A 21179-nucleotide genomic window follows, 5' to 3' on the forward strand; every position below is an offset into this window, starting at 1 on the left:
CAAAGAATATTTAAAAAGGACTGCACTAACCTTTTCTATAGAAAGAATATTCAAAAAGCCTTCAAATAGTGTATCCAATGATTGAATTTGGTGTTTGCTAGCTTCAAATAGAATGAAAGAATGTTCAAAAAGCCTTCAAATAATGTATCCAATGATTGAAAATGGTGTTTGCTAACTTCCAATAGCATGAAACACGTGTTTTCTATCAAAACAATAGAATACACAATAGAAAAAAAATAGATAATGGATCAGTAGGGACCTAAACTTTTGTTATAACCATTTTTTGGTGTTTTCATATAGTGCGTATGAACTATAGCATGCACGCCATCTAAAGCACATGTGCATTATAGTGCATATGCACTATGTGAAAAATTATCTCTCCCTATCCCACCCACTCCCATCCCCTACTCTCTCTCTCTCTTTCTCCCTACTCTCTCTCCTCTTCCATCCCCTACTCTCTCTCTCTATCTCTCTTGGACTACTCTCTCACTCTCTCTCTCCTCTCCCATTCCCTACTCTCTCTCTGACACACTCCCATCCACCCTCTCTCTCTCTCACACACACACTCCCATCCCCCCTCTCTCTCTCACTCTCCTCTCCTACTGCCTACTCTCTCTCACACACACACACACACACACACACACTTACACACACACTCTCTCTCTCTCTCTCTCTCTCTCTCTCTCTCTCTCTCTCTCCCCTATCCCCCACTCTCTCTCTCATTCTCCCACCCCCTACTCTCTCCCCCACCCCCTAATCTCACTCTCTCTCTCCCATCCCCTACTCTCTCTCTCTCTCCCTCTCTCCCTCTCTCCCTCTCCCACTCCCTCTCCCATCGCCTACTCTCTCTCTCTCTCTCTCTCTCTCTCTCTCTCTCTCTCTCTCTCTCCCCCCCCCCATCCTCTACTCTCTCTTTCTCTCGAGCTACTTTCTCTCCTCTCCCATCCCCTACTCTCTCTCTCTCTCTCTCACAAATGCACTCCCATCCCCCCCTCTCTCTCTCCCTCTCCCACTCCCTTTCCCACTACCTACTCTCTCTCTCTCTCCCATCCCCTACTCTCTCTTAGGCTACTCTCTCTCTCTCTCTCTCTCTCTCTCTCTCTCTCTCCTACTCCCTCTCCCCCTGCCTATTCTCTATCACTCTCTCTCTATCTCGCTCTCACTCTCCCACTTCCTCTCCCACCGCCTACTCTCTCTCTCTCTCACTCACTCACGCACTCTCTCTCTCACTCTCCCATCCCCTACTCTCTTTCTCATGCTACTCTCTCTCTCCTCTCCCATCCCCTACTCTCTCTCTCACACACAATCCCACCCCCCTCTCTCTCTCCCATCCCCTACTCTCTCTCTCATTCTCCCACCCCCCTACTCTCTCTCCCATCCCATACTCTCTCTCTCCCACCCCCTACTCTTTCTCTCTCCCACTCTCTTTCCCATCCCCTACTGTCTCTCCCCTCCTCTCCCTCCCTCTCTTACTCTCCCTTTCCCACTTTCTCTTTGACTGCCTAATCTCTCTCTCACATCCCCCACTCTCTCTCTCCCTCCCACCCCTACTTTCTCTCTCTCTCTCTCTCTCTCTCTCTCTCTCTCTCTCTCTCTCTCTCTCTGTCTCTCTGCCAATCCCTACTCTCTCTCTCTCTCTCTCTCACACACACACACACACACACACACACACACACACTCTCTCTCTCTCTCTCTCTCTCCCATCCCCCTTTCTCTCCCACCCCCTACTCTCTCTCTCTCTCTCACTCATCCCCTACTCTCTCTCTATCCCTCTCTCCCCCTCTCTCTCTCTATCCCTCTCTCCCTATCCCACCTTCTCTGATCCCCTACTCTCTCTCTCTCTCTCTCTCTCTCTCTCTCTCTCTCTCTCTCTCTCTCTCTCTCTCTCTCTCTCTCTCTCTCTCTCTCTATCCCACCTCCTACTCTCTCCCCATCTTCTAATCTCTCTCATTCTCTACCCTCTTTCCCTCACTCCTTCCCTTTCTATTGAAATATAGGCTTCAAGAGTGCGTAAACACTAAAGCGCATATCCACTAAAGTGTGTTTGCACTAAAAAGGCCTAAATTTAAAAATGCTTTAAATAGTGTGTGTGTGCTATAGTGCATGCACACTATTGAGTGCACACAGTATTTAAAGCTTTAGATTCTACCAAGCCTAAATCTTGGCTTTGCCTTGGGTATCCAACCCAAAGGTTTGGAGTCTCTAAACTAGTTTGAGACGTGTTTTGCTGCAAACATACAAAAAATGATTGATTTTTCTTGTGTGCTCTCCTTCAAGTTTCCTCGTGGTTGAGCATTGATACAATAAGATTACATGACATTGTAGTCTCTATGTTAGCTATATAACCATATAATTTGTTTATTTTTTCAACTATTTCAAGCCTTTTAGCTATAATTTCTTTTGAATGTATGTCCATTTTCTATCAAAAACCAAAGTGTACTAATTGGGCTGTAGATTTTAGCTCATTCATCAAATTTCACAACAACTTAGTTTTTTTAGAAATTAGACTCCATTTTATACACTTTGAAAAAATGAAGTTTTGATTTTTGATTAGTTTTCAATCATTTCTAAGAGGAGCACACAAATATTTCACGTTTTTGGGATGTGTCCAATTAAAAAATTCATAAAATAAAATACACATTATAAAATTACCCAAAAAATCTGGGATAAACCACACACTGTTAGGTAACTTTTGACTAGAGTGATTAAAATTTTTTTTTAAAAAGTTAAAATTTTAGGGGGGGCACACTTTGTACTGTGTTATGTTTTTTCTGAATAAACAGTACCACTTTCTATGGCCCCCTTTTTTGAGGACATAAAACTAAACCATTTTGAAAAAAAATTAGTAGTTTAGAAACTAGATTCAAAGGACTACTACTTTTGTTTTTGTGATATCTTAAAATTTTGAGCATTACTATCTTCAAATTCTTGTTAAAGTTCAAAAAATTTTGATTTCAAAAAAAATGTGGCTGGTTATACCCCCCTTTTGGCACCACAACTTGGTGCACTTACCCATATATATAAGACTTAATAGGATCCCTTATGACCTTAGATTAATGATATAATCTATCATGCCCCCTTATCAAAATACATGTTCTTGTATTTATATGGCATCCCCTTATTGACCCCTTATGTTCTTGTTATATTAAGTTAACATTTAGTTTTCACATGTTGTGCCTGTAGATGACATTACATGATAATATTCATCCTAAGCCTCTACCTTAGGATCAGGGATAGGGATAGGGACATGATCAGGGATAGGGATAGGGATATGCTCAAGCTTAGGGATAGGGACCACCTTTTGATGTACCACATGTCCACCCTCACATTCTTGATATGATGACTATAATCCACTTTGGGACCATAGAGAATACTAGGCTAAGATCAGCTATATGAGATCTCAGGATCATCTATATAGAGGTACATGTCAATAGATTTTGACTAATCTTGAAGAGCTTACTAGTAGACTTAGATCATAGACTACATTTGCACCACGATTTGTAGATAGATTTTTCTTTTACTTAGAGTAGAGATCTATATCCTTAGACTAGGTTAAAATCCTAGTTTCTAAAGAGATTATCAAATGAGAGGTCTTCCCATTTTATGAGGGGAAGACCAAGGTTAAGGCATATCAGGTTACTAGATGTGTTGTGCCATAGATTTCTTGTATGATATACCCTCGATTCCTAGCAAAACATGGTCATTATCCTAATATGACCAAATTCAATTATATTTTGCCCAACAATTGTACACAAAGTTCCATTTGGGGCACTGTGTCAACTATTTAGATATTTTAGGATATTATGGTTAGGGACGCAATAGACTTTGTGATCATGATGCATATCATGAGCCAACTCATGTTGTTCTTATCATCATGCATTGGTGGGATCTAGGACCCCAATAGGGACTCCAATGATGACTACTACTACAGATAGAGTTTTCAATGCTTCTCAGAGGGATGTATTTGATTGGATAGGAGGCATTGCATTTGCAACTACGAGCATTACATCTGACACTTTGGGTAGATATCTTTTGAGTAGACCCAGTCAGTGTAGATCATCTTTTGAGGCATCATTGAGTATTGCACTACTTTCTGATGAGATCTTTAGAGTTGCATGTCCTACCCTCAAAGATATACATGGCCTCACTAGAAAGCACAAACATATGGAAATGGCCTTGTATCTTCTAGATGATCCCTTACATGCATATTTGTACATCATAGATATAGAGGGGATGCCTTCACATAGTGTCACAAAGATGATTTCATAGAGGCCTATATTTCAAGTGGCCCATGACATGCAATTAGGTCATGCACACCAAAGTACATAATACTCTACATAGGACTTTGGCATTGAGCACTCTACATAGCACTCTGATGCTCAACAATCTAGTACTTAGCACTCAGATACACAATAGTCTATTGTAGCTCCACCTTGAGGGGCCTTAGGAGTTGGTCAAGGTATTTCTATTTCTACTAATGAACTTGACATGCTTTATCATTAGTTACAATATTTGAGTCAGACTCATGTTCCCACTAAGATAGGATCATACATGGATATGCTATTTTAGTCTATTGAGTCTACATCACTTCCATCCCATATTTTTACTCCTTTGCACTCCTCACTATTATTGTGGATTGAGACTATTGGAGATGGAGTTTCTATTGATGACACCTTAGTGCGTTTCATCGATGATCGTCTTGCTCCTCAAACCTAGGTACACCTCTTTTAAGTTTCATTTTTACAATAAAAAATTTCTATTCACAAATATATAATTATGTACTCGTATAATTATATTTTTGTAGGAAGAGCTAGAAGAGCATGGTTCTTCAAGTGTGGGCTTTGATTGTAGTAAGAGGAGAGATGTTGTCATTGTGACACCTACTACTCGTGGGGGTACAAATACAATGGATGTGACACCCACTAGTGCTTAGGTGATTTTTAAATAGAAATTTAAATTAATTCAATATTAGATACATGTGTATTTGTATCAATGCATTTAAATTTGTACAAATATTTGAAACTAGTTCCCATGTATATATACATGGATACATGCATACACACACATACATGTATGTACATGTATATATATACATATGTACATGTATATATATACATATGTACATGTATATATATACATATGTCCATGTATATATATACATGTTCATATATATATGTATATATATGTATATATATTTATATACATGTATATATACATATAAATTTAAGTGAACACTGCAAATATAATAACACTACCTTTATTTTGGTATGTCTTTTTCAAATACAACTTCCTCTCACATTTATATTGAGCATAGGACATGAATAGCATGTCCTTTAATGTGACATATCTATTTGATAATTAGATACTTAAGATTAATCATAATATATTAATTTATTCATTTGTACACACACACACACACACACACACACACACACACACACACACACACACACACACACACACACACACATAAAGGATAAAAGCATTTGAACTGACTAAAACTTTAACACTCCCTCTTAGTCAAGAAGAATAAATACATTTTGATAATCAAAGGTAAAGGACGATAAATATTTTGAATAACCCAAAGATGATCAATAAGGTGACATCTAACTCTTAGTTATTAAAATACCTAGTATGCATTTATACAAACAACCCAAAGATAATCAAAATGATGATATATAAGCTCTTAGTTATTAGTCTCACAAAATGCATACTTACCTCATATGCAATATGCATCTATACAAACAAATCAAAGACAATCAATTTAATGAGATCAAAGGACTCAGTTGTAAGTTTCACAAGATGCATATTCTCATGATTTTTAGTACAACACTTACTCAAAATGTATAACATGGAGTTTAGCCAAGTAAAGTTGCCACACATCAACACTCCCTCTAGGAAGGATAAACACATGATCATATATCACCTCAATATAATAATATCTTTGATAAGAAGATATTTTTATCACATTTGATATCATGAGTATTGGTCTTCGAGAATATTAACATATGAAATTTACCAATTACTCAAATAAGGTTTTGATATTACATCTAATATCAGGAGTATTGGTCTTTTAGAATATCTACATCCAATATTCACCAAGTACTCAACTAAGTTGTGATATCACATAATACAAGTTATTGTAAGATCATCACCTTACATTAATTTCTACAAATACAAGTGACATCATGAATTCATCACTTCCATATGATGTACGCAAGGGGTAGGCCCATTAAATCACATAGTCACAAGATATATTCATGAATTAAAGTCCTCTTGACTACTCTAATTTACTGGAGTATCCATCTTCAAAATGGTTTACTCCCTCTTAATCAATAAGACCACTTGATCACTAAAGATTAACTAAATAAAATTCTTAGTCTTCTCCCTATCTTTCAAAGTTGCTTCTAATAACATGTCAGGCTCCCTCTAAATCTCAATCTTTATTTTCCTGTAATAACATTCTCAGAGAAAAAGATCAAGGAAAAAATATCTTATAGTAAAAAAATCACCATTAATAATTATTGTCAATAATAATATTATTATATTTTAACTCTAAAAACATTAGAAATTTGATTTTAAATATTCATCTATATATAAATGATCCACTTTAGCATTACATAGATTAATGCTCCATTCTCCAAGCTAATATATATATATATATATATATATATATATATATATATATATATATATATATATATATATATATATATATATATATATATATATATATATATATATATATATATATATATATATATATATATATATATATATATATATATATATATATAAAATCTGATTATCCTATATATATTTATTTTGTGTCACTTTCTAAAGAGAGCTTTAGAACTATGTTCATTATCTCAATAACATAAGGTATAAATAATGATCATAGTATTAAAATTACATTAAAGTAACTAAATAACTGGGTCTCTCACATACATGTGACCTAGACTTGTCTCTTTCAAGTGTCTTTGGATAGCATCTATGCCATTTCCTCTTTTACTAGTTGACATCAATATATACATCAATTGCATACTTGTGGTGGGTGGGGTGACCTCTACAAACCCCGAACACTGTTCGCACAATTGGTATCAATTAAAATATCATTAAAATATCATATATTAATGAGTCATACCACTCACGTATTCTCCCTTTATTTGTCTTCTTTCTTGTTTACTTCCCCTCATGTGGGATATCGGTTAATAAATTTGGTAAGACTTTATTTGTACTGATGCGACAGAGTCTAGGCTTCACTCTTTAACAATCCATGTATTGAGTAATCTTATCCTTCCTTGACCTTGACAATCCATCCATCTAGATCCATCAAGCTCCACTACTATTATTATTATTAATTCTCTAATAATAAATCGATCTATAAGAGGGTTCTATAGGAGGCCTTAGGTACCATGTTAATTATTTGTTTATGCATGGGACTCCATGATACCTAGGTGCCAATGTTGACTATTGTAATCTATGCGATGACACAAGTTGGAATATGCATTACACAATTGATTTCATCCTATCAAATCTAATAATACCATTTATTGAATTCAAGATAAGCCTTTCTAATGATAAAAATGAATATAATAATCAAGCAAAGCTAAAATTCTCCTCCTTCCAAGTGGACTTGAGTATGAGTATAGGAAGTCTTTACATTCAACAATCTCAAAATGTAGGACATTTTTATTGAGCATTTATATTCCTAAATTCTATTGGTTTGTTAGAGCAGGTAATTATGCTCTTGATGAGGTAGGCATTATCACCTAGACCAAAGGAAAATTCATAGATGAAATCCAACCTTTTCAACACATTCAAGAAAGTAGGATCTACATTCCTATTTTCTCCCAAACATTTATCCACTCAGAATAAGTTTTTTTAATGAAGTGAGTTTGTTATATGAATAAGTCTAGAGTTTAAAGGATTGACTCCTTCTGTAAGAATTTGCCTTAGGGAAAAATGATGCCAAGATCAAGAAGCTCAAGCACTAGCACAAGAGAGACTAATAATGATCAAATGAGAATCTCAATAATGATCAAGATGATAATGGATGTCAGATGATTGGATATGATATATTATAGAATTGCCTTGTATATAAACGCAACTGATATGACTAGAAGTTAGCAAAGAGATAAGGATTACAGCTCAGCACATGTCCACCAAAGGTGGATTATCCTCCATTGAGCATCGTAGTTTGTGCAATGATGAGAGGATAAGTTTACATAGGTGTATCTCATAAAGAGATGTTGTAGACACCATGTGCTCTAGTAAGTTGCTAACTCCTGTGTTGTCAACAAGACAATTCATATGTCTATGCATATTCCTATGTAAACTTAAGTAAAGTGTAATAATAATTGTAGACACCTAAATCTGATTACACAAATAAGTAATTGTATTTAGTCATCTCCTAAGACATTACTGATTAAATATTTATTATTTAATTAATTAATCATCACCCCCTAGTTAATTAATTAATTTAATTAACTATAGTCCAAATGATAACTTGAAAATCAATTTATCAATTAAATCTCTATTCCTCAATTAAATTAAATAAATTCCCAAATCTATTTAATTTAATCCCATATCCCTTACTTATTAAATAAACTATTTAATAAATTATCCAAGCCCCTAAAACATCCTTAAACCCTTTCATTACCCCTAATCCAACCCATTCACCCATACTAACCTCACGTAGCCATCTAACTAACCCATCCCATCAAAGCTAAGCCACTTTCCCCTAAACCCCTTCCTAAGCTAAGTCTAATCCCCCTCCTAAACATGTGCACAACTTTAAGCAAGGGTTAAGACTTGCTAACCCAAACTAAAGTCATAAGGTCTCCCTTATCCCCTTCCATCCCTATCCAAGAGCATTAATGGCTCTTGCATGCCATTAATGAATCTTACATCCCTTTTTATGTCTCTTACATCCCTCTTACACACTCATCCTCCTTCATTACTCCCTTTGACCAACCTTTATCCCATCCCCTCACATTCATCCTCGTGACAAGTGTCACTCCCCTATTGGCTCCAAACAAGCCCAATCCATGTGCTCCCCTTTTGATGCATCCTAACCCTCCCTCACCATTCTTCCATCTTGGCATCCTGACCATCCATCTCTCTACCACTTAGCCTATAAATAAAGCCCTTATCTCTCACAAATAGAATCCACTTTTATGCAAACTTATAATGCTCCACTAAGTACTCCATCATAGCCATTTTGCACCATCATAATGCTGAAATCCATCCATACCTCCATTGTTTGAAACCTTCACTACAAACTTGACAATCACCCATCCATCAGAAGCTTGAGCACACCATGAGCACACATCTCCATCCATCAAGGACATATCCACGTCATCGAAGGTTATACCATAAGGAGCCTACCATTCTTGGTTTTCCTTCTTTTTTGGTGATAGCCTTGGTCCTATCACAAGTGTTGGCTTATTTAGTAGTGTTAATGCTTTCATTATTAGTTAGTATTCAATTCACACTACTAGATTAGGTGATACAATAATTAATTATTTACACTAACACCTTCATCCAATAGAATTTGAAAGAGTTCATTCAAGCCCAATTACGAAGACTCGCATAGATACATTACAAGTGGGTGAATCAACTTCTTAAAATAAAATTATGGCTGCCAAGATAGTGATAGCATCAACACCACACTAGTCACTTTAGCTCCGTATTCAATAGCATTGTCCTCCACTTCAACCAACGAAATAGGATCACTAGCCTCTCTTGTTGCCTGACTTTTAGGAAGCAGCCCAATGCACATATCTTATAACTCTATGCACACACATTTCCAACCACCAACTAAGATCAAACCTTAGTCATCCTTAAGAGTCTTTTGGTGTGCTTCAGATGTGCCTTGTCTTGTGGTGTAGTATACTCATGTATTGTAAATTGATCTATGATTGATATTGTTAGTTTTTCATTTTAAAATGGATCCAACTCCTCCATATTCAACCTCAAACCCTAAAACCTTAAGGAACTTCCCTTCCAAATAGAGAGAAATAATAACTTCAGACACATGTGGCATTCAAAGTAGAGCAGATGAAGAATTGCTATCAATTTTGAATCATTTAAAAAAAAATTGTCTCTTTGTCAATTATATCTTGACCACCCCTACAAGAGTTTTCAAAATGGATGTTCTTCACCACAAGTGAATTGGTATTCATATTTGATACCATATCATGAGATGGAGGGCTTTTGAGAGAAAAATTAATGAGTTGGAAACCAAGTGTGGTCAAAAGGAAACAATGAAGGGGGACAACTAGAACTAGCAGATGACTAAGGGGATGAGAAATAAAATTGACCAAATGGAAAGGAGCACAAAGGAAGTGCTGGAAAAATGTTTGGATTACTTGAATAGGATTTTGAACAAACAAGGGAAAGGAGATCAACTTGGTGCTAGACCTAGAGGAACCAGCAAAGAATGATGTTGATCTTGGCCCTAGAAAAAGAACATGTTCCAATGCATAGAAGAAGTAGAAAAATAAAGTCCAGATTGATCAAAGTGAAATTATGAAGGTTAATGAGCAAATAAGAGATTCAACAAGAGGTGAAGGAAAAGATCAATGATTAAAGATCTAGCTTAGGTAGAATTTTTTTGTGATGGTTTTGTTTTTTGGTGTTTAGCTTCTATCTCATTTGTGTTAGTTTTTTTTTTTTTGGCATTGTCTTGTTTTTTGTGCTAGCATTTGCCAAGGTCACCTAGTTTTGACTTTTGGTGTGTTTGTTGGTTAGAGCACTATTCCGTTTAAGAATCTATTGTTTATCTTTTTATTTTTTGTAAAACTATTGAGTTTTCAAGTCCTCTAAAAAAATTCATTTTTTACCTTATTAAAAAAACTACTGATATATATTGAATGCGTTCTCTACATGATTGTGAATCCAACTTATGACCACACAAATTCTATCAAAAGTTTCCACTGAACCCCCAATAGCTACTCATATCAAATTAAGTAAATGATCATCCTTCTCTTATATTGAAGTGTTATATTGGGTTACAATTTAGTTATCTAAAAGTCCCAATATCCATACACATGGTAAGGTAAACTTTTTCGGAGGTTAATTCCTTTATTTTTTGTTGCAAGATCCATCTCATGCATACCAGATTAAACTAGGAAAGTAGTAATATCAATATTGTTAGTGTTAGGATTAAGGTGTCAGATTGCTTATGATTATTTATATTCATGTATCTAGAAGAGTGGTCCTAGATTCCCAAAATAGATTTATAAATGAATTTATTATTTAGACTCTCAAGATCTTGATATTAATTGTCATGTACAATCATGAAGAAGTTGCAACACAACATGGATAGTTATGGTGAAATTTTAGATTTCGAACATACATTTTACTATTTTATTCTTGCATTCTCTCATTCTGATGATGGATCAAATGAGTGTGATCCGAATTCCGAAACATTGATGTCAAAATAACATACACAATCAAATCCAAAAACAATTTTTTGCTTGAAATGTATTATGCAAATCTGATAATGTTAATATTTTATTTATTCAAAATATTAGAATTAAGGAGAAAGAAGAATCTTTTGATACTTCAACTGAATGTGTCACTATTGCATATCTTCTCCTAAGATCATGCCTAAAAATTAGACTGTTGACACTTATAATCTACAAGAAAATGTGCTTTATGAGTTTCCATTATACATACCATGATATGCATACAATTTCATATAAATAAATGTCTAGTCTTAACAATTGATTTTACACCATGATCAAGTTTTAGTAAACGATGTAGGCGTTTTAATTGTTGCTTCTGATATCGATTGTGTAAATAAATGTCTAGTCTTAACAATTGATTTTACACCGCACAACGCCTTGTTTGTCTGTGTGCACAGTCAGATCGCCGAACACAGCTGGTGTCCACGTATCAGAGAGATGGCTGCATTAACGATGGGGAGCTTGCGATTTGTGAAAGAAGGGGCAATTGTGAGCTGGTTGAATCTCAACATCTTTGTTTTCACTACAACACTCTTTTCACTGTCTGAGCAGGGATTGAAGGCCATTTTCTCAGTTGGCTTTTAATGTGCTCCACCAGTTTCTGCGTTTTAAATCGGCAGCTTATCCAGGGAATTTAGACAAGGTCAGCAGTGATAGGTTATTTTGTTTGTGGGGCATCCGGCATTATGATGATTTGATGTAAAGTGATTCCTCGTACAAATGGGAAGTTTCTTGTGTTACGTCATTTTGAGTGGAGGCAGATATTATTAAAAGGGAAATCATGTTGGCTACATTTTGAGTGGAGAATATTATGAAAATTAAACAGATCACATTTCTTTATCCGTGTGTACAATGAGATCACACAGATTTTAGGGGAGAGGACATGGTACTTGAACATCCTAACTTTGCACTTATCAAAACCTTACGTAAAAATATCAAATCACTCCCAATTTTTTAGAGCAGCTTACTTTGTGAGTCATCTACTTATAACTAAGGTTTCAAGTCCATGTCACTCGTTATGATGCCACATCAGCATGCTTTTTGCCAAGTATTCCAAAACAGCCCAAAAAAAAAATGAGACCAATGGTCGTGCATAAAGGGTACCCATAGTTGAACAACTGATGTGGCATCACATCATTGGTTACTTTTTAGATCAAGGGGTACATTTTCATTCATTTTTTGGTAATCATCATTGTACTAACAACTTTAAAGTCACAAGTATTGGTGCAATGTTGTCAAAAAAATTGGACATTAAGTCAGCAAGTGTAGATATAAAGTAAACAATTTCTATCACAACCATTGGAACCCGTTCAAGTACTGGATCATCTCCCCTAGCACTGTGATGAACTCAAAGCTTTAAAGAGATTTTTCCCTCTCACAGTGGGATATGCGGGGTCACTAAAAGTATAACTAAAATTCGGCTGTATACCGGGCGTTGTTTCAATTTGTAAATATCAGAAAAATGAAGTAGTCATTTGAAAGTTAGGTCTTTAGGAAAGGAAAACATAAGAGGGAAATGCTGTATACTGGGCATTGTTTCAATTTGTTGATATCAAAAAAATGAAGTGGTCATTTGAAAGTTAGGTCTTTAGGCAAGGAAAACATAAGAGGGAAATGAATAGATAGCGGCTTCCTAGTATTTGACTGGAGATCGTTGTGAAAATTGATTACACTGCTTTGTACAATGAAATGAGACATAAAAATTGTGAGGCAAAAATATGGAGTAGTACTTTTGGTTATGGCTTTTGGTGTGTCTGCTGGTCAGAGCACGGTACCGTATAATAGGTCCTTTAATATGGAGTAGTGCTCTGACTAGAAAACACATCAAAAGTTTGAAATAGTACTTTAAAAAAATAAAAAATACTCGTTAATATTGATGAAGTTAGTATTTTGTTTGTACTTTTGTAATCTAATACTTTCTATAACTTTAGTTTTGGTGTTAGATTTCATGTTGATCAATTTCTATGACTTTACTTTCTATAACTTTCTATAAATTGATCTCATGTTCATCAATTTGGATCTCTTTCTTATGTATTTTTTGTGTGTTGGAGCTAGTACATTTTCCAAGTCCAAACTCTGCCTCATCCTTATTAAATTCTTCCAGATTCAGCACCAGTTTCACCTCCTTACCCTATTTTGTGAGACTCATCACCCTGTTTAGATAATCAACAAAAGAGTCCATCATTTCATGGCATTTTGTTAGCATGTCCTTGGTGGCCTTTTCTCTTTTGTCTATCTTTCTCTTTAGCTCTTCAATGACCTCTTGTAGCCCCTATTGCTCTATGACACTCTCCTTCTTTGCACTCTTGTCTTTCTTATTTTCCATCTCATCAATTCTCCCCTCTAAAGCCCTACATTTTAGATTTGACAACTATATAGAGTGAAATTTCCATTTATCCAACCTTGGGGAATGCAGGGAGATAGCTTTAGCTCAGTTTCCAACACCCCATTGGGAGGATCAACAACTAGATCTCTAATGTGATCTCCGATAAGTTTAACATTAAGCTCATCTTCATTGACAACTTGCAGCATAAGGATTCTTGCCTTCCTCTTTTCTTTCTCTTCCCATAAAGCTTTATCCCTTCTCTTAGATTGGCATTCGATAACCTTCCTTTCAACATCAGTAAGGGAAATATACACATCATGGTCTATTGATTCATTATAGCCTACCGACATGATGATTTCTCTAGGTTCTTCATCATCCACATTGTTATTCTGAGACTTCTTATCATTTTTCTTGGTAGTAGTGCAAGGGTTCTTGTCTCTTCTAGATTGAACTAGGAATCTTTGTCTTTATCCACCACACAAAAAAATTAACTATGTAGAGCCCGATGAAGCAGGAGACTCTGTGCCACCTTAAAAAATTATTTCAAAGTTGATTCAAAACTTTTTCCTTCAAAATGTTCGTTTCCATCTCCACTTTCCCTTGACCCACTTTCTCTTCTTTCTGATCTTTATACTCATTGTTTTTCTTGTTTTTTGAAACTAGTTCCACATTGATTTTAATTTTCTTCTTTTTGCTAGACCTAGGGGTTTCAAGCTCTAATCCCCCTAAACAAAAGTTTCCCCTTCCCTATTTTTTTTCACAAGGTCAGCATTTTGTCACTTTGGTTGTCAATTTTATTTGGGAATGAGTCAGAAACAATTTTTTTCACAACTGTGAATCAATCTCATCAATTCCTCATGCATAATAGGGTTATTAGGGTTAGACCTCAATGCATTGATACTAAGAGACAATGAGTACAATAGGTAAAAAGGGAAACACACATTTTCTTATATCTAAAGTTATTTAATAACACAAAATGGTAGGTGTGGACCCTGTCACATCTCCCGTCTAGGATTATATACTTCATCACTATAGTAAGAACATGATACCATAACAATTTAATACAAGATGTAACAAAATAATTCCCCTACCTCCCCTCGTACCCACCCCACCCCCTCCCTCCCCACTTTCCCCTCCTTTAGTAAGTTGACCATTAGTTTCTTTAGGGAATTTATTCAAAAAAAGTTATCATTCAAAATATTTCATATTAAATTGAAATAAAATCATTTAGTATAATTGAAGACTTCGTATTAAGAATTTATAAAGATAGTAAAGAAAATTATCAACAATGTTTATTTTTTTTCTGAGGAGGTATTCACGTGTCCTAGCCGAACGAGCAATAGTTTGTATCTTGTGTAATAGCACAAGTTAGGGTGAGACTAATTCCCCCTAACGAGTGATATCATTGGTCCACACGTCATCCCACCTTTTAAATCTGAAAGTGGATTGAAAACCAAGATCATGGAAAACTACCCACAACCTCAAGCTAACTCTCCTAATTATACATACTAAATTATCAACAATATTATAATTTTTTTCAAATCAATATTATGAATCCCAACACCAAAACCAAAGTTATAGAAAGTATTAGATTACAAAAGTGCAAACAAACTTCTAACTTCATTAATATTAACGAATATTTAATTTAAAAAAAAACAAAACAAAACTTACTACTCCAATTTAATCCGCAATGGAATGCACTCCAAACTCTCGGTGGGGATGGATCTTCACCATTAAATATTTATTCAATCCACTTAAGTGCTCCTCCAAAACATAACGACGTCGAAACATGGTAGCAAAACGGTGAAAGAAAATGGAAATTACTTCGAAATGTTTCTTGATCAAATGGAAAAGGTGACTGGGGAATCATATATTACTTTAATTTCTTGCTTAATTTTGCTTTAACTTTTTACATTTCTCATAGATTTCGTCGATTCCTCAATAAGAATTTTTTTTTTCCCCCCGCATCTCTCATCAATTTCTTCGCTTGTTCAAAGATTATATATTCTTCAGGTTTATCTGACAAATTTCACCGCTTTTCCAATGAGAATACATTTTTTTTGGCTCATCTTTATCCAAAATTTCTTCGATTCCTCAATAAGAATATATTTCCGCTCATATCACTTTCAACTTTTTATATAAAAAAACAAGTGCCACTACTTATTCGATTACTAAGGTGAAGCAATGAAATCGAATCAATACTTTTTTTTTTAACATCTCAGGATATCTTTCAAATCTGTAATAAGTAAATTGAATGACAGGTACGAGTAAAATAGTCGCTAATATGATTCCTCGACTATAGTATAAATTAGAACATCCAAACAGCTTATTGTGTCCCTCTGGACCTCTTGAGAAGGCATTGAAGGCCATTGACAAGAAGAACTCGGAGAAGAAGGGTCCATGGTCAATATGATGAGATGTGAGAAGTCAGGGGGTCCAAGCTCCATTGCCACCCATTTCTTATGTAGTTTCTGCTCTACTTGCTGCATGAAACGAGTAGAACAATTAGTGTTTAGGATATGATATGTATTGTTACAATGCTTATAAGACTCTGTTGTTGTAAGAATCTGGTGGAGATCAATCTCAGATTTGGGTCTCAACTTGAATAAAACCGTTGTGGTTTGTGGTTTCTCTCTCTGTAAGACCATGTACGCAGAGATCTAAATATATATTGTCATAATTCTAATTTTATATATTCATGGTTTGCAGCTGTGTTCTCTCTTTTTTAAAGATTATCTCTATCCAGACATTTAAGACGTGAAGGATCAAATGTATTATAGTCATTATATCTGATAATTAAACTATTGAGGAAACAAAAACTGCTTAGAGGTGCACAACTTGTTGTATCATCCAAACACCTTTTGAATTTGAATCAAAGTAGAGATCATAAAGATTGGCACTCTTCATTAAAAATGTTCTTTTAGTTTTCTCTATCTGAACAGGAACGTTGCTGAAAAGAACACGAAGAATTCTTCAACCCTAATTTGTTGTGGCCAAAAGCTGAGCGGTGGAAAAACATTGGAAAGAGTGAATTGATTTATTCATATTCTTAAATTAAAAAGGTTCGATGGGGATCATATCTTACTTCCATTGCACAACATTTCCCTTCTACGATTCCTTTGCTTCCTCACTAAGGAAAACCGCAATCAATTCACACTCCTTTTAAAGATTTCTCTCTTTTACAAAAAGTTCTTTGATTGGTCATAAGTAAGTAGATAATGAATACATTATGCGAGGCTAGTTCAATTTGTTTGTAGTGAAGTATATTATATCAAAATTAATGCTATGTTTTAAAAAAATTTGTGCTATATGAAATGTTTAGTTCTATTTTATGTAGAATAATTTTTATTTATTGAAATTGATAATTTTATTTGGAAAATTAATATATTTATTAAATTTATGAAGGGTAATATGTATAGATCTAAGGTTATTATACATGAAGATATGATTTCTAGTTGTGGGCTTGATTTGATCTGATAAACACTTTTATTTGCTCGTTTATTTATCTTTCCTTGCTCCTTTAAATGTTTAGGAACATCAATCTTTAGATATTGTATGTTTAAGGCCAAAATTTTGCCTATGAAAATGCCTAGAAAAGATTGGCTTTCTAATTTTTTTAAATATCAATATGGAGACATGCACAAGTCTTATAACGATATAGTGCAAAATTAGACTCTTAAATGCTTGAATTGTAATACTTGTATAACACAACTTCCTTAAACATATATAAATTTTAAATGATAAATTAAATATAAGATTCACATTAAATACCTTTAAATATAAGGATATAACAAAAAATCATCCAAATAGATTGCCCATAAAAACTACAAAAAGGGGTGAGAAGCATTGAATTCCAATTTAAATACTTCAATATTGAGGTATGTTATGTAGGTGCCTAGGAGATTCACCAAATAGACTAATGAAATTTTATGCATTGCATTACAAGATATCTACAATACCTTGAATTTTATTTTTCCCCCACAAAATTAAATTTTGATATTATTGGTTAATGCATTAACCTCAATGGGTTGAACTCAATCGGTTAATTTACACTAAGTCCTTGTTGTGGAGAGCTAAATTCACATCCCATAATAACTTCTAATATGGATATCTAGGTGAAAAATCTTGGTCTCCCATTGTAGCCTTCTAAGGTAGATGTATTTTCCTTCCCTTTTCTTTTCTTTTCTTAAAAAGAGCATTTTTGAATAGTGACTATTAGTCTTATGTTAACTATTTTTAGAATACATGTACTCACAACAAGATTGCACTTACAATATCAGAAGAGATTTTATTTTCCTTTGTCATGATTATATGGTCAAATAATTGTAAATGATTTTCAAAAGAAGAAAAATAACTACATAGTTATTGTAAGACAACATAGTTGATAGTTTTTTTTTGTATTGATATACATATACAATGTTTCTTCTAATTGATTTTGAATACAACTTATGACCACCCAAATTCTTTCAATAGTTTCCTCTAAACCCCTAATAGCTACTTATATCAAGTGAAGTACAAATTATCATCCTTCCCTTGATATTGAAGGGATATATTAGGTTACATTTAGTTATCTAAATGCCCCAATATTCATACACATGATAAGGTATTTTTTAGAGGTTAATCACCTTACTTTTTTGTTGCAAGACCTGTCTCATGCCTATGAGATTAAACTAGGACAATGGATCAAGGTGTCATTTCTCTTGCAATTATTTTTATATTATTCAAATATTTATGATTCTCTTGAGAAGTGTCTATATTTGCCTAAAATAAATTTAAACATTAATTTATATTTTAGATTATCAAGGAATCTTGATATTAGTTTCCATACACAATCATGAAGAAGTTGCAGTACAACATGGGTAGTTATGATGAAATGTTGGATTTGGAAACCTATCTTCCTAATTCTAAGCATTGGGATTAAGCATAGGGAATATTTTTCAACAAGATACACTTCACATAATTTGGCTATTTAATATTTTAGATCTACAACTTTTAACTTGAACTATTGGTCCAGGTTATGACACCTAAGATTATTTTACCAATATATTTTCTATTTAGAGGATAATTGATAAGGCATATGTGATACCATATGGATTCATATTTTTCTAAGTATTATTTTTAAAATTCACTCTAGGGTGAGTGGGCATGGGGTTTGTGCATGATATTATAGTTTCAACATTGCCATTTTGGTAAATCATTTATGGTATTTTCCCATCTCTTTGCTTATATATTTCATGAATAAGAACTTTGTGCTCAACAAAATATATGCACACCATGGTATTAATAGAATGCAATCTAATCTCTCTAGGTTGAATCTGCACATCCATATAACCTTATCAAAGGAAGATTACACAAACTAAGAAAACATATCACAAATAATAAAAATAAAATATATCCAATGACTATACAAAAAAAATGAAAATAAATTTGTATATAGTTGAAAAATATTACACAATATATATGGTTGTTAAGAGGAGAAGATAACCACGAGAAATATATAGGAAATTAAGTTTCAACAAATTTGAAAATGATAATGTACAGAGAAGAAATAACATAAGATAAAGGAGACCTATGATCCTATCAATTAAGTGATTATTTATTCCATTGAATGTAGAAGATAATCTTTTAATTTTTACAACCAAGATATTTAAAATATTATTTGTCCAAACTAAAAAAAAATCTTTAATTTTTTCTATAAATATACCATGCAAATATGAACTTGTATTGTCTTTAAAAATAACACTTTATGTCATTTCAGAGAAATATTTTCCCTCCTTAGTGTTACCCTTCTTGTTGAGATCTTGCATTTTACTCAATTGAATACATAATTAAAATCAAGATCCTTTCTTTTCCTTTGATATGGCTCAAAGATATATATTTTCTCTAGTTCCTATGCAAAATACCCCATTCATTTATTTATTTACATTATTTAATTCCCCTCACTTATTGTTGCAAAATTCAAGATAGGATTAAAGTTAATACAATCTTCTATACTTTTCCTTCTCTAAACTTGTGAATACATTGAGGTAGGGTCTAGTCCCTATACATCCTTCTCCATTTTCCCCTCCAATGAAAAAATTCACTCTTCCCCTAGGCCCTATCTTGGTTAATTCAATATTTGGAATTATTTCTAGTCATTTTCATCGAAAATCTTTTCGAATGTACTTGAATGTCTTTTGATAGTATTGCTCCTGGCATGAGCACCTTAAATTTATGTCTTCCTAAAATAGGTCTCCTATGGATGAACTATACCTAATATGGGTTACCTAGAGGTGATATATGATCTGGGTGGGGGTGCTTTCATAGATTTTGGACCCAATTCATCATTTCTTTATTATTTTCTACATTATGGAGTTGACTTCCCAAAAATTAACCTCTCAAATCACTCTAAACGGAAGTCTTCTCCCTTCACTTTGATAGAAACACTTCATAAGTTACAAGAAATTATTCCAAGATCTCATGATACCAAGTGCAAGCACTCAAAGATTTCAAGCAATAAGTCATTTCATCTATCGTAAAGTGAGCATTTCCTTCCATAAATCTAGATTATTTCTTCATAAGAGACAAAGGAGATTTTCCATTAATGGAGGAAATCTACATTTGTCAATAAAAAATATTTCTTATTATATCCAACAAAAATCTAAATTAAAAGAATCTACAATGTGAGGTTTTGTGTTACATGATTTCTTCTTTTTTTTTGTATTGAGTCAAAGCTATTACATCAACATTTTTTATTACATACTAAGTAATAAGGTAATGATATAATAACTAAGATAGGGAGGAGCTAAGGGGGTGAATTGGTTATCCTCAGGTCCATATACACCAATTGAACTTTTAACAACTTCAAACAACTTATTTAAACTCATAAATCCACTTGACCTATATAGAAACTCATCTAGTGACTTTTTTGGTGGCGAATCTTCGATAATTGGGGATTTTGTCTCTTTGAGAAATTACAATTTGGTGAATAAAACCTACATATGAGGTCAACCACATCACTGAGATATTAAATAATTTGCATCCAAGTCCTAGGCTAGTCGCTCATTCGTTTACACATAATTGGTCCCAAATCCTTGTTTAGTGGCCAATGCAGTCTACATTTAGGACACAATTACATTAAAAGTTTTGCTAGGCTTTCCCTAATGTTTTCTTTTTGGACAATTTTATTTCCCCCTTAGAATAAAATAATATTTTCCTTGGGGTTGAGTATCACCTACCATTTTACTGATGCGTGTCTCCAACTACTATCATTTAGCCAACTATTTTATATTTTGGGCTTTGGGACACATGTCATGATTTCAAGAAGAATTAGACTTTATGTTGGGTAGAAGCAAGGAGTTGGGTCTCAATTTCATGGAAGTCCACGGATAGAGATCATG

The 21179-nt window shown here is 34.0% G+C and overlaps 1 long non-coding RNA gene across 1 annotated transcript; it reads left to right on the top strand.

The window, feature by feature from the left end:
• The first annotated feature begins 16089 nt into the window (after window positions 1-16089).
• Window positions 16090-17136, top strand: LOC149580424 (uncharacterized). The gene is made up of 2 exons (XR_016359947.1): window positions 16090-16629; window positions 16743-17136. It is a non-coding gene; the product is annotated as an uncharacterized LOC149580424 (long non-coding RNA).
• The last annotated feature ends 4043 nt before the right edge of the window (window positions 17137-21179 follow it).

This window comes from Cupressus sempervirens, chromosome 1 (assembly GCF_028749045.1).
Source record: "Cupressus sempervirens isolate cs-2001-9-10 chromosome 1, ASM2874904v1, whole genome shotgun sequence".
NCBI classification, from domain to species: Eukaryota; Viridiplantae; Streptophyta; class Pinopsida; order Cupressales; family Cupressaceae; genus Cupressus; species Cupressus sempervirens.